Source organism: Netta rufina (genome assembly GCF_964035555.1).
Source record: "Netta rufina genome assembly, chromosome: 3".
In the NCBI taxonomy this organism is placed as follows: Eukaryota; Metazoa; Chordata; class Aves; order Anseriformes; family Anatidae; genus Netta; species Netta rufina.
The window spans coordinates 5765792-5778565 of NC_140125.1; positions in this window are offsets into that span (position 1 = coordinate 5765792).

Below are 12774 nucleotides of genomic sequence, written 5' to 3' on the forward strand. Positions count from 1 at the left end.
CATAATTTATATTCACTTCAAAGACACTTCATGGGTCATGGGAAAATGTGGGCTCTGCCAAAGATGGAGCAGGCGAAGTCTAGTGATGAGGATTTCACCTGGCATAAAGGAGCTGTGTTATTAATGGGAATCGGATGCCCCGAAGAACTGATTAACTTCAGCGTTTTCTGTACAAAATTAAATTTCCCAGGTTTCTGCTTTACCTAAGCAGAACTAGCAGAAATGAAGATTTTGAAATTATCTTCTGCCTTGTTCCCCTTATCTCAGCCTGATCTTATGGAAATCAGTCGTGCAAAACTCCCCTTGCTAGCGATTCACGGGACCCTGCTCGTGTTGTACAGTCGTGCCGTTAAATCTCGAGTGAAGGCGGGGGTTCTGTGTGAAAGCAGAAGCAAGGCACAGGTGTCACGTTTTTCTGCAGGGCTGGGGGGTCAGGAAGGAGAAATTCCCCAAAGCAAAATAGAGAGAAAAAAAAAATATATAAAGAGGAAGCAGGCTGTGGCCACAGGAAAGCATATTTCTTTAAAACCACCTCAGGAAGTTATGTTACTTTAAATTTTTCAGCTGCCGCCCTCTGAAGAAGCATGCGCTTCACTTTGTCATGTAAAGGAAAGAGTAAATTGAGCACCATAAATCGGCGGTGTGCTTACGGTGAAGGTGCTGTTTATCTGCCTGATATTTAGACTGACCTTTGCCGGGTTGTGGAGTTTGTCTGTCTGCAAATCCTCAAATCTCAAGCAGAGAGCACTCTGCCGAGAACCAACCGACCCGCGGGGAGATGAAATATTATCTCCTCCGCTGCATGCAACTTTTTCCCTGGGAGGCTGCGGGCTGCAGCATGTTCCCCAGCCCCTCATGAGGTCGGGCACTCGCCCACCACCAGCCCTGGCTTTCCCCCAGCATCGCCCATCTCTGCTCCTGCCACCAGGAGCCCAGCAAAGCCCCGCTGGGGAAAGCCCAGCAGCAACACGTGCCACTCGCACCGCGGCTGTGCTGGGAGCTACCAGCCCTCTTTCTCAGCATTGCTGCCTTCTCTCCTTAAAACACCGTGGTTTGCCGTGTTGTTTTGTTTTTTTAAAACCACCCTTTGGAAGATGTTCGTGCGGCAGAGATGGCACGGGCACTACCTTTTGTTTTCCCAAGGAAAACTACTGCTGGTTTCTGCCAAGTGTCTCCACTGCCAGTGCTTAAGATTCAGCGCTGGAGCCTGTGCTCTTCCCTTGCTTCGCGTTCCAAAGCCTTTTGCAAACATTTAAATAAACAGCCCTAGGAAGTAAGTATTAATAAATACATTTTACAGAGCTCGATTTAGTCCAGCCAGTAGGAGTTATGCACACATGAATTAGTAGCAGACTCCGAAAAGCAATCCGTGTGCCTGCAGTCCAAGTGCTGCCAGACAAAAGCTGGCTGCAGTCACTTCCCCAGCACCCCCCCCAAAACAGGCTCTCGCTTCGCAGGCCAGCCCCTTGCAAACTTCCTGGGGCAGAGGACGAGCTCCTACAGAACGGCGAGGTTCACCCAAGTGGGCTGAAATCGGCCATACCCTGATTTTCATGCACCCGAGGTGGCACATCCCACGCAATGCCGCCCGTCCTCCTCTCCAGCTGCAGGAGGAAACCCCTAACGAGTTAATGCACAACGAAGCAACAGGCAAGATTTGTGAATGAACAGGCCAGAGGACTGTCAGGCCAATCTTCACACAATGATGGCTTATTCACAAAAACTAGGCTTTGAACAACCTAATTAGGACTAAGAATACATCATCCGGACAGTACTGAGCAAAGTGAAATATGTCGCAATGGGCAACGCTCTCTCTATTGTTTGCAGAGATGGCCGAGCAGCCAGCAAAACCTCCTTCCTCGAGCAGGAGGAGGGCAAAGCGGGCTCGGCATGCCTCAGCTTCCATATCCTGGGGAGACCTCGGTGCAAAGCCCCAGGCTGAGGTGCCCCCTCGTCCCTCCCTGTGTTATAGGTGAGTCCTTGCAGGATAACCCCACCCGCCCAGACCTGGCTAAAGCCCAGGACTCGAATCCAGCCTTGGGCCCCCCTCTGAAGCCAGCAGTGCAGCATCCGGAGAGCTGAGCACCTTTCCTGCCCCGCGGTGGTGTTCCCTGCTGCCTCCCCATCGCCAGCCGAAAGCAACACAGCGAGACCCAGGCGCGAGCTGGAAGAGTTAATCCTCCAGCTTTTAAGCACAGATGGAGCCCGGGAGGCTTTCCTTCTTTAAAAGTACAATTGTTGTTCAGTTTCCCTCAGGTGCAGATTCATTAGCTCTTGACTGGCTCTCCTTGCTTGCTGACTACTTGTGGAAAAAGCCATTTACCCTGGTGAATGTCAAGGTTAGTTCAAACCGTCCTTGTCATCAGTCTCTCTGGCAGAAGGTCAGGGAGAAGCTTTCCTCAAATGGGCAGCGTCAAACAAAGCGGAGGCTGACTTAACTCACCTAAGGAAAGGAGACCTTCCCTGAGAGGCGATAAACATTCCCTCGGGCAAGCAGGACAGGAGATTAACCCCTCTCTGTCCTCCCATCGCCTGTCGGGCTGCCTTCAACCAGCAGCCTCCGTGCCCGTGGGTCCGATCCGTCCCCACCTCCCCTTGCTGGGAGGCTCACGAGAGCACACCCTGCCTTGCAGGGAAGACTCAGCCATGAAAGATGTTATCCCAGCAGCCATTAGCTTACGTTTCCTTTTGTTTTCTTGAAACTCTTAATTTAATTCTTACACCTCCAGCACCGCAAGCACCGTCACTAGCTCATATGGGAAGCATTATGGCACATAAGTAAACAATAACCACCCATTTTATACCTGCTAGCTTCGGTTCCTATGGTACACGCTGTGATGTCTTCAAGGTGGTAGGGAGCCACCCCACGTATGCAAAGAGAGGCACATGTGCTACTTAATGAAAAAGAAAAAAAAAAAAAAAATCCTGCAAAGCCTCTGTACCCTTTTGTGTGCTCTGAGCAAGCGGGCTCAAAGGATAATTAATGTGAGAAGGAAATAGTTCTGGAGGTAACACTTTTGATAAGAATACCATGGGTATATTACAGGAAAAGTTCTCCTGCACCTGGAACGGGCTTCGTCCACAGGGCTTTAGCCTAAGAAAATGAATGGGAAAAGCAAGAGGAGAGACTTTTGGTGCTCCTTTCATGCTCTCCGTTCACATGGGAAGAATTAGAGGAATTTTTCAGCAGGAGGGAATGAGGGCAAATTATAAACTGCCTCATCATATGGAAAATACCAAGGTTTTGACCACTCAGACTTGCAGCATTACCAGCTTGCTTCTAAGGCTTCACTCTCACCTCTGTCCCCCTGAGGCCAGGCGTAAGGGCCAGCCCCAAGGTCCCAGCAGGAGAGCCACCCTGGCTGCCTCCATGCCCATCCAAGGGGCCTGGGACCAGGGGAGAGCAGAAGGGATGGACCTGCCCTTGGTGCAGAAGCACAAAGTAGAGCATACCCATGGGAAGTACTGCCAAAACTACGAGGAAGAGTAAGCATTATGGAAATAAAGGCTCCACTGCTTGCTGTCCCATAGCATTTCCCAGCTAAGACACTGGCAGTCTCCTGTAAAGGCTCGTTAGAAATCTTAACACAGAAGGAAAACACCTTGCAATTAAGCAGCTTTAACTCAAAATCCTCGTGGTGATTGTATCCATTTTCCAGCTCTCTCCTTTACCTACAAGACTCTGGAGAAGCTCGAAGTGAGAGTTGTGGTGCAGAAGAGCCCTCCTGTAAAGAAATACTTCCCTGCAGTCAGTTAGACATTAGCCAGTGCCTTGAAGTTCAGAGGCTCTGAGATTCTTCAAAGAAGGTCTATTTTGAACCAGTATTTCAGCCGAGGTCAACCATGACACCCAGACCTCGCTTCAGACTTCTCTGCCCTCGCTACAACAAACATAGTTTATGGTATTTCTAATTTGTGGAAGTTTCTGAGAGATGAGCAGATCAGAAATGTAAATGACTTCAGCCCTCGGGTCAAGCAGGCAATCTGTGCCAGCGCGTGAAGGAAGCGAGTATGACAGTTCACAAAACGTTGCTCCCAGGAATGAGAGCTCTCCGTTTCCTAATAAGCTAGTGGTGGGCTTAAAGAGGACGCTACGAATCCCTCTCTCTCTCCAAATTTCCTCTGGGTTGCAGCTGGAGAGCAGACCCTGAAACCGTACAGTCTGAGACTATTAGGGGAGAGATCTGTCTACCTGAGGGCCCAGCCTTGGACCTACTTTTGGTTATCGCATGTTTCAACATCTGTCTGAATTGCCTTGGATGGGATTCAACAGAGCTCATGCATTTCGCCCGTGTGTAAATGAGATCCTGCAAAAGCCCTTCCCAGTTTTATTGTCTGCAAGTCTCCTTCCACAATAATTCTCGACTTGTAACACACTTCTGTAAAATGAACCCAGAGATGTACAAGACCTGTCCTGTCTACTCGCATTAGAGATGGGGAGCACACGGGCGGGTTTGAAAGTAGGTCGAGGCCTTTTCATGTTCGCTCAGTTTTCAGGTCTCATTTTTATACACGCGCACATACATATTATAGGTGGGGCTGATAGCACTGCCTATTATTAAGGTTGTATGACACTTCCCATTATAAAAGACTTTTATATTTGCTTATAACTTTGCCAAACTCAAACCAGACTTTTTCTGTAATTGTGGCTTCCAGCTGCTCCAAGAGAGGCCTCGGAGAAAACAGGAGTCAGCTCTCCCTGGGTATCTCCCAGTCTGAGCAAGACAGGAGAGGAAACAACAACTCGGAAGGGGACACGTGGGGAAGACACAGTGGAAAGAAACTCATGGGATAGCACATCAAGCAAAACTGGAACGTGGGATGGGAAGGATGGGCTACAGCTGGCCTGGCTGGGTGGATGGGGGCTCCGCAAAGAGGAGCTAGTGCTAAATGGTGAGTGGAAGAGTAAGACTGGTTGGGTAAAGCCATGGAATAAAAACACCGGTGTGAATTAAAAAAGGAAAAGAGCTGCTGTGCTTGGCCAAGCAAAGAGGCTGGGAGTCAGCTGGGGGCAGCAAAACAGTGGAGCTGGGTGCCAGACCGGAGTGGGCTGGGTGGGGAAGCAGGAACAGGATCCAACCCAAGTGCAGAAAGTCACTAAATAGCACCAGTTGTTCTCTGTCAATGGGAAAACGTCAGGGATTTCCCAAAATAAAGGAAGAACTATGAATGAACTTCCCAACCTATCCCTGAAAAATGAAAGCAGCACAAAGCCGAATTCAACAAACACAGGAGTCTCCTTGCTTAGCCACGGGTGCTGTCTGGGGTTATCACCGTACGCAGTGACAGAGGTGGGAGAAGCCTCATGAGGTCTTCTAGTCCCCCGCCCCAAAACAGCATTGGCATCTGCCAAGTACGGATCTTTTTCTTTTCATACAACTATCATTAAGATTAAAAAAATATATATATACATATATACAGCTACCATTATTCAAAACAAACTGAGAAAATGCATTGGCACCCACATATTAGAGGTGTGTTTTTTTTTACCCACAGTCATATGGCTTACCTATGCTACAAGAAACAATAGTCTACATTGACAAAGACTAACACAATTAATAACTAGAAAATCTGTAAATGCAAGCTAAAGCTTCCATACTGTGTCACTCTGTTTCTAGATATACCTCTTAGTAATTATTTGGACAGCTCAAGCAAGATCTTCAGGCAAAATTGCCCCAAAGCAAGATCTTTAGGCAAAACTGAAGTGGGTGCAAATGGAAGGTTAAAACTGGTCTTTTGTCTTCTCACTTGGAGCTGGGAGATGTGAGAGCATCTCACGGTAGGGGCACACCACCATAGAGATAATTTGTGTCAAACTCAAGCTCTGCATTGACAGATAGCTAAGTACAATAACAATTATAATAATAAAAGCCAGGCACCAGTACATGCTGTGTGTACGGATGTTTCTTGCCCTTGAAAATAGCAAGAGAACGGTAGAGATCCATGTAACTATCACTTAGTAAGCTAAAAAATGCGTAAGCTAAAAACACGTGTGTGTTTCCAGATGAATTAGAGAGAGGAGTTCTCTGATGCAAATTCTTAAATACAGGTTTGAAATGGTTAGTACGCTGTAACACATCAGAAGATGCCACTGTGGTTTTGCAAAAGGAACAAAATGGAAGGTATCATTTAGAAGGCTTCACATATTACAGAGATGTGGATATTGCTTCAATGTTTTTCTTAACCAACCGGCATTTAGTGTTCCAGTTTTAAGGTGGCTGCTTGTGCTGTTGGTGACTGATTGCTAACAATTGTTTTGGACCACACTCTCGTCCCAGAGCTTTAAGCAGACCCCAGGAATACTGAGTCACCACATTCCTCTGACACATTGGGTAATGGAAATGGTGAAAGGGTGAAACCTAAAACCAACACCACTGCCAAGAAACAAATAAAAAATAGGGTTTGGAAGGGATATATAGAAATTATTCTTGAGGGTATAAAGCAACCTCTAACTACTAGTGGCTCGGATGAAGTCTTCTTGTGGATGTTCTACATCTGCGTATTCATTTCCTGCATCTTTCTTTGGTGCATCTAATGCAGACTAGATTTGCTCCCCATCTGATGCAGTGTGGCAAACTGCACATAATAATAAACTGAAAGGCCACGTTGTCCCTTCAGCTGTACACCATGCCCCAGAAGGTGGCAGACCAAAGTTGCACTTTTTGTCCTGGTGGCAGACGTGTGCTAGGTAGGAATCCAGACATCTTTGGCTGAAGATCAGTGTGGCTGGAGGTGAGCATGGCCATAACACGTTGATATTCCATAAATTTTCTTGCATAGAAAAAACTGAGACTGCATGCAAATGAAGAAATAACAAAAAGTTAAGTTTAAGTCAAGTTCTGAAAATTTAAGAAGCGCCAAACTGGAAGTTGACTGGTCAACTTTAATTTAGGCTCCTTCCTTGTACAATGGCATTTTGATTCAGTCTTTAATTACATGATCACTTAATGTTTGTTTCACAAGATCATTTCCTCATTCAGTGCAAAGCAGTTGCCCAGGCAACCTTCATCTTTGCATTTTCAAATTTTGAGTGCTCAATTCAACAGTGTTTTGTTGTGTTGTTTTGTTGTGTTTCATTCCTTCTTTTTTTGAAAAAATTATTTGTAAGGAATAACTGCGGCCCAGTCTGGGTGGTTTCCTTGGGGATGTACATTGCTTCTCTGAGAGGAATGAAGTTCTTCTCCGTGAAAGTGCCCATTTTTCCATGACCATGGAAATAATTGTTCTGGCAGCCAACTGCTCCTCCACTTCCCCAGCCAAAACAAGGCTGCGGACGACAAGTGCTGCTGAGACATCTCTCTCCTGAGGTCCATCGCAGCAGAAAGCACCACAAATGCTCAAAGTGTTCTCAAACCCACCTCCAAATACTTGAGCCCGACCTCCGACCAAAACAACGTGACCACTGTTTCAGCCACCTGGTGATCCCCGGCCTCCCAGCGTCCACACCCGGCGCAGGCACGAGCAGGGATGCGGCAGCGCAGAGTGAGATATGCTCGTGGCTATCACAGCACTACGTTACTTACTGTTCCACCCTGGCCCCCAATTAACTCCCTGCTCCAGCCTCAAATCAATTAGGTTTATGCCCCTGCCCAGTTCTCTGTGTGCTCCAGTCTCACATCAATTCTGCCTGCAGTGATTTAGCAGTGATTTAGCCCCTGTCTCCAACGCACCACTTACCCCCCATGACACTGCAATCGTGCTACATTTATTTTCTCTTCTTTCCATGCTTCTCCCCGCCCCTCCTCAATATGGGAAATTTGTCAAAGCACACCCTTTCGCCCGGAGTTGTTTTGCTTTCACAAATTAGCACTTCCCAATAACAAAATAGTTTGCTGAACAAGAAGGGAAAAATAAAGTCCCCACACAGCCTCTGGTGAGAGCTCTGTGGCCTCAGCCCTCCCTCAGCTCCCCTCTTCAACAACCTTCCACTGCAGCCCTTCTGCCCCTGGGGCACTCCTGGCTTTCCTCTGGGAGCTTCAATGCAATGAAGGGAGGAGCCTCTATCTTTTTTAGGATGCTCAGTTTTTTTCTGTTGGGGAAATGGGGGAAGTTTGGCAATCTAAGCTGTTTGCATCCAATCGCACCTAAGCTGTCCTGGACAGACCAGCTAGCAAGGTCAGTGTCCCTGCCGGGACAGGGTCCCAGGGGCTGGAGTTCTGCTTGTACTGTGCCTGGGGCTCAGCATCAGTCAATGCTTCCCCAAAACTCTGCGTTTCGGCAGGAAAAGCCTGTAGATTCTTTCAGGTAATCAAGGGATTGGTTTGCATCGAGTCAATCGGATCTGAACCAGTGCAGGGTCACAAGGAGTTTCCACCTCTGCTCTTTGTTCTGTCACTGCTTGGGTTCCTTTGGGACTCTTGGGCGAGGAGTTGGGGAATGGGATGAAGAGTGACCCAGCTCCTCCTTTGCTGGCCTCTGTTCTTCTGAACTTGCCACTTTCCTGGTCTGAAAAAATATGGCCCTGAATGGTTCATTTTTAGCATGTTGGTGCTTTGGGAAGGTGAGAACATTAGTGTTGGGGTGTGGGATGCACTGTGGTTTAAATTGGGAGATTTTCCTGCTCCTGACACACAAGGAAAAAGGGGTGGGGGGGAAATACCTTACTTATTTTAAACTGTTTCTCAGCAGTAAGCAATGTTTCCAACCTCCTGACCAGGTAAGGAAGGCAAAAAGGTGTTGTTATTCTCCATCTCACAGCCAAAGAGCCCAAGACACCCAACAGCCAAAGGCTGCAGCACGCCCCCAGATCCCTGCTGCGCAGGAGGCTTTGGTCCTGCTCCAACCAAGGGATTCTCCTGCTGATTTTAACAGGACCCAGCTCAGCCCCACAGCAAACTGCCCTCTGAGGGGCATCAGAAACTGTCCCGGGCTGGGGACAAGCCGGCAGCTCGAGGTGCTGACAGGCAGAGGGACAGGCACCAGTCAGCAAGGAGCGCTCGCTCACGGCTGCACAGATTTGGCGTAAGCTCAGGCTCCTCTGGTCCCACCAGCCCACTGCTTCCGGAAGCTTAACGTATTATATTTCTAATGCTAAAACACTTGTATATCCCTGCCTTATAAAACATGCAAAAATGCCATCTGCAGTTAGGATGACTAACTCCAAGCACGCAGCCCTACTACAGATCCCCTCGCAGCTTTCTTCGTTTCATTGCTAAACACTTTTCAAGAAAGAAAGAAAATCCATTTTTAGTGCTAATGCCACCTGCAGGTTGAAGAAAAACAGTTGCAAGATCCCTGAAAACTGAACAAACATGTCTTTTTTTTTTTTTTTCTCCTTCCCTATCTAACCACAAGGAATGTTACTGCACACCTGCACCTTTTTGTGAAGGGAAATGATTTGGGGCATTGGAAAGGAGACCTTTTCTCACTGCATGGCTTACGTTATCTCCTCGTGGAAACTTCCCCGTCACTAGCAGCTGGTGGTTCACGGGAAGGCGAAAATAAAACATCCAGCAGCAGTTTTTGCTGATGCTGCTTCTGTGCCTGTAGCTGCTCCTGGCTCCTGTGCCCCAGCAAGAGGCAGCAACCTGAGTCTCCAGCCTCGAGAAGATGTCTGAATCAGGCGGATGCTGAAATTGGGTGTACCCACTATGTTCTCGCTGCCCAGACACTGAGTGGAGACGCCTGGAGCTGTGCTTCAACGCTGCTCGCAAACACCAGTGATGGAAACACAGAGCCCATCCCTGACCAGCGAGGCTGGGTGCTCCAAACATGAAATCGGGAGCCCCAGATTCCTGATTTTGACACTAAATGCCCTCAGCAAGGCCCTTTGGAGCTCAGTTTCTGCTTCTTTAAAGTGCAGTTACTGTCCCCAGCTGGAGCCCTACCAGGAGGAGCCAACCAACCAGCCCAGTAAATGCGCTGTTTCCAATGAGGCCGCAGCCCTAGCCCTCAGTTATGGGATAATTTTTCCCCCCACATGGATTCTAACTTAGAAGCAGTGAGCAGAGCCGCATCAGTCAAGCATACTTGATTTTTCTCCCTCAAAAAAGGGCATTTTGGACCTACGTTTTGTAGCCACTGGGTCTCAGTACATGGGGCTGCACAACCCCTGACATGATGTAACGCTGGATGCGATGACATAGTGTTGTAAGAACAAGCAGAAATAATGTGGAAAAGCCCTTTCTGGCTCTAATAGGCAGCTGGTGACACAGGTGAAACACCTCCTGCACCACTTAATAAAATTATTTTAATTTAGAAGGAGAATGAAGAAATGGAGCCAATTACCTTAGTGGATCTGACAGGCAACCCTAAACGGATCCTCAACATCCTCGGTTTGGGCCATTTTTATCCCTATGAATAATGATAAAATGACTCAGAAGAGATGCCCGAGGAAACACTGCGCGCTCCCAGCCCGGATGATATTAATAAGGAAGGCTCCCAGCTGCACAGAAAGGAAACTTGGGCAAACGAGAGGGCTTTCGCTTCTGCCCCTTCCCCTCGAAGCTCCTGCCTGCCCTCCCGCACCCCGCCACCGCACCAAGAAGTCCCCGGCCGGGCGCAGGTTTGCTCCAGAAAGAGTTGGCAGCACCTACGTGGGCAGAAAGAGCTGGGCTTAAAAAAAAAAATCAAAGTTTTGAGGGAAAGAAACGTCGTCGAGTGCAAGGCGCTGGCAGCCAGGAGCAAGGCGAAGTCCCCCCCGCGCTGAGCGGTGCCCAGTGGCACGGTGTGCCGGGGGGGCTGCCCCACGCACCGGGGCGGGCTGGCACAGAGCGGGGCTGGGTGGACACATGGTCTGTTCCACTATGGCAACTCCTATTTTCCTGTGAAAATAGGGATTTCATGGTGCAAGATCAGCTCTGTCAGATTAAATCAAAATGCAATAATCACTGAGCAATTGCCATCTGATATCTAAATACCCCCACCAGCCTTATCCTGGTGCTAATTTTAAAACAGACACCTCCGAGAAGGAGATTTTTTATTTTTTTTTTCTTCCAGGGAGAGGAATAAAAATCCTCTGAAGTGATAAAAATTAATCTCAATTCCTGTTAGTATCAGTGACAGCGATGGTAGCAGTCGCACAGGCTGTCCGGCGGTATTCCTGGGATGAATTCCGCATCTCAAAACGAGCCGCAGGAGCCCGAGGGACGCGGGTTTGTCGGAGGATTATTTCCCCCTCCCCAAAGCCCGTGTCCCAGTGCAACTTGTGGGGCAGCCAGCTGCGGCAGCGGCTGCTCCTTTAAGACCAGATGTAACTTGCAGATCAAAAGGGCACAGCATTCACCCATGTCATTGTCCCTGAAAGATCAAAACCTCCTTATATACTTGGTGCAATATCTGTTCTGTTAAGGTAGTTTACATTTTTCCCCTCCTCTTCTTTTTTTTTTTTTTATTATTATTTTTTATATTTTTCTTACAGCCCCCACTTCTCCTTTCCTCCATCTATTCTTATCACTTTCGAATTACAGAGATCTATTTTCAGATGAGCGTGCCGAACAAAACCTTCATCTGTTTTTTTTTTTTTTTATTATTTTTTTTTTCTCCTCTCTCTCTCTCTTTTTTTTTATTTCCCAACATGGCGGTACGTGCTTATGCCCGCTATCTGCATAAGTCTTTTGTGTATTGCTAATGGAGTGCTGGAATTGTGGCAGCTCTGCGCGGGGAATACATGTGAGCAACAATATGCTGACAGACCCCTCGGTGGAATCTAATCTGTTCCAGCTCATGCACTCCTCAGAAACTATTTAACTTTCATTAAACTGTGTTTGATATCAGCTAAATAGAATGCATACGGCACCAATATAGCTCATATGGTCTCATTCATTCGATCACAGCAGTGCTTTTTTCTTATATTTTCCCCCCACGTGTGTCAGTACCCGGTATAGCTGGGTAAATAGGAGACCTTTGAAGATATAGTTAGTACTCAGATTTCTTTATTCTTTTGTGCTGGTTTCTTAGTGTTGAAACAGTGATTCATGTACGTCTCAGACAGCCTCCATTAATTTCATGTAATGTAGCTTTTATCTCGTAGCTGGGACAACTATCTCCAGCGCTGTCTCCCTATAGCATCTCGCACAGCCCACCGCCTTCCCACCCCCCAGCGCCCCTTTTTCTCCAGCGAGCAGCTCGTTTCTGGAGAATTTACTTTTGTTTTGCTACCTTTGGAGGGGGGGGGACACGGAAAAAAATAAATAAAGAGGCTAAGATTGCTGAGAAGTAAGGTAAAGATCTTTCTGTCCGCGTGGATGTATTTATGTCTCACGTAGGGAGAAGAAAAGGCAGGGGGAGCAGAAAAGGGAGGGCTTTGTGGGGAGTGGGCTAAAATATCTTTGGTGGCAGCGGCTGGATAACAGTTTTTTTAACCTATTCACAGCGCACTAATTTGATTATGAATGCAGCACAGTAGGAGCATGCAGTTTCTGGTGAGCGGGAGGAGGGGGTGCCGGGCGCTGGATTTACAAGCCAGGGGCTGTTCAAAAGTTTGAACGGTCAAAGGCGCCTAAAAAAAATTATCAAGACCAACCCCCGCCCCCCCCCAAACCGTCATTTAACCAAAAAAAAAAAAAAAAATCCCCAACGCCAAGCCAGCGAGCCCTTCAAACCAAGCCAAGCTGGGTGTATTAGCACCACAAATACACGGTGCGATTTCATTTGTAAATAAAAGGAGAGTAAAAGGTGGTTCCTTCCTTCCTTCCTTCTCGTTTTTTTCTTCCTCTTGAACGATCTGAAGGCATTAAAGACTCCTTCACCTGACGAGGAGGATGGCAGAGGGAAAGCAACATCAATTTGATTGGGAAAAGTGAAAGCGATTACCTTATGCTTTCTTTAAAGATT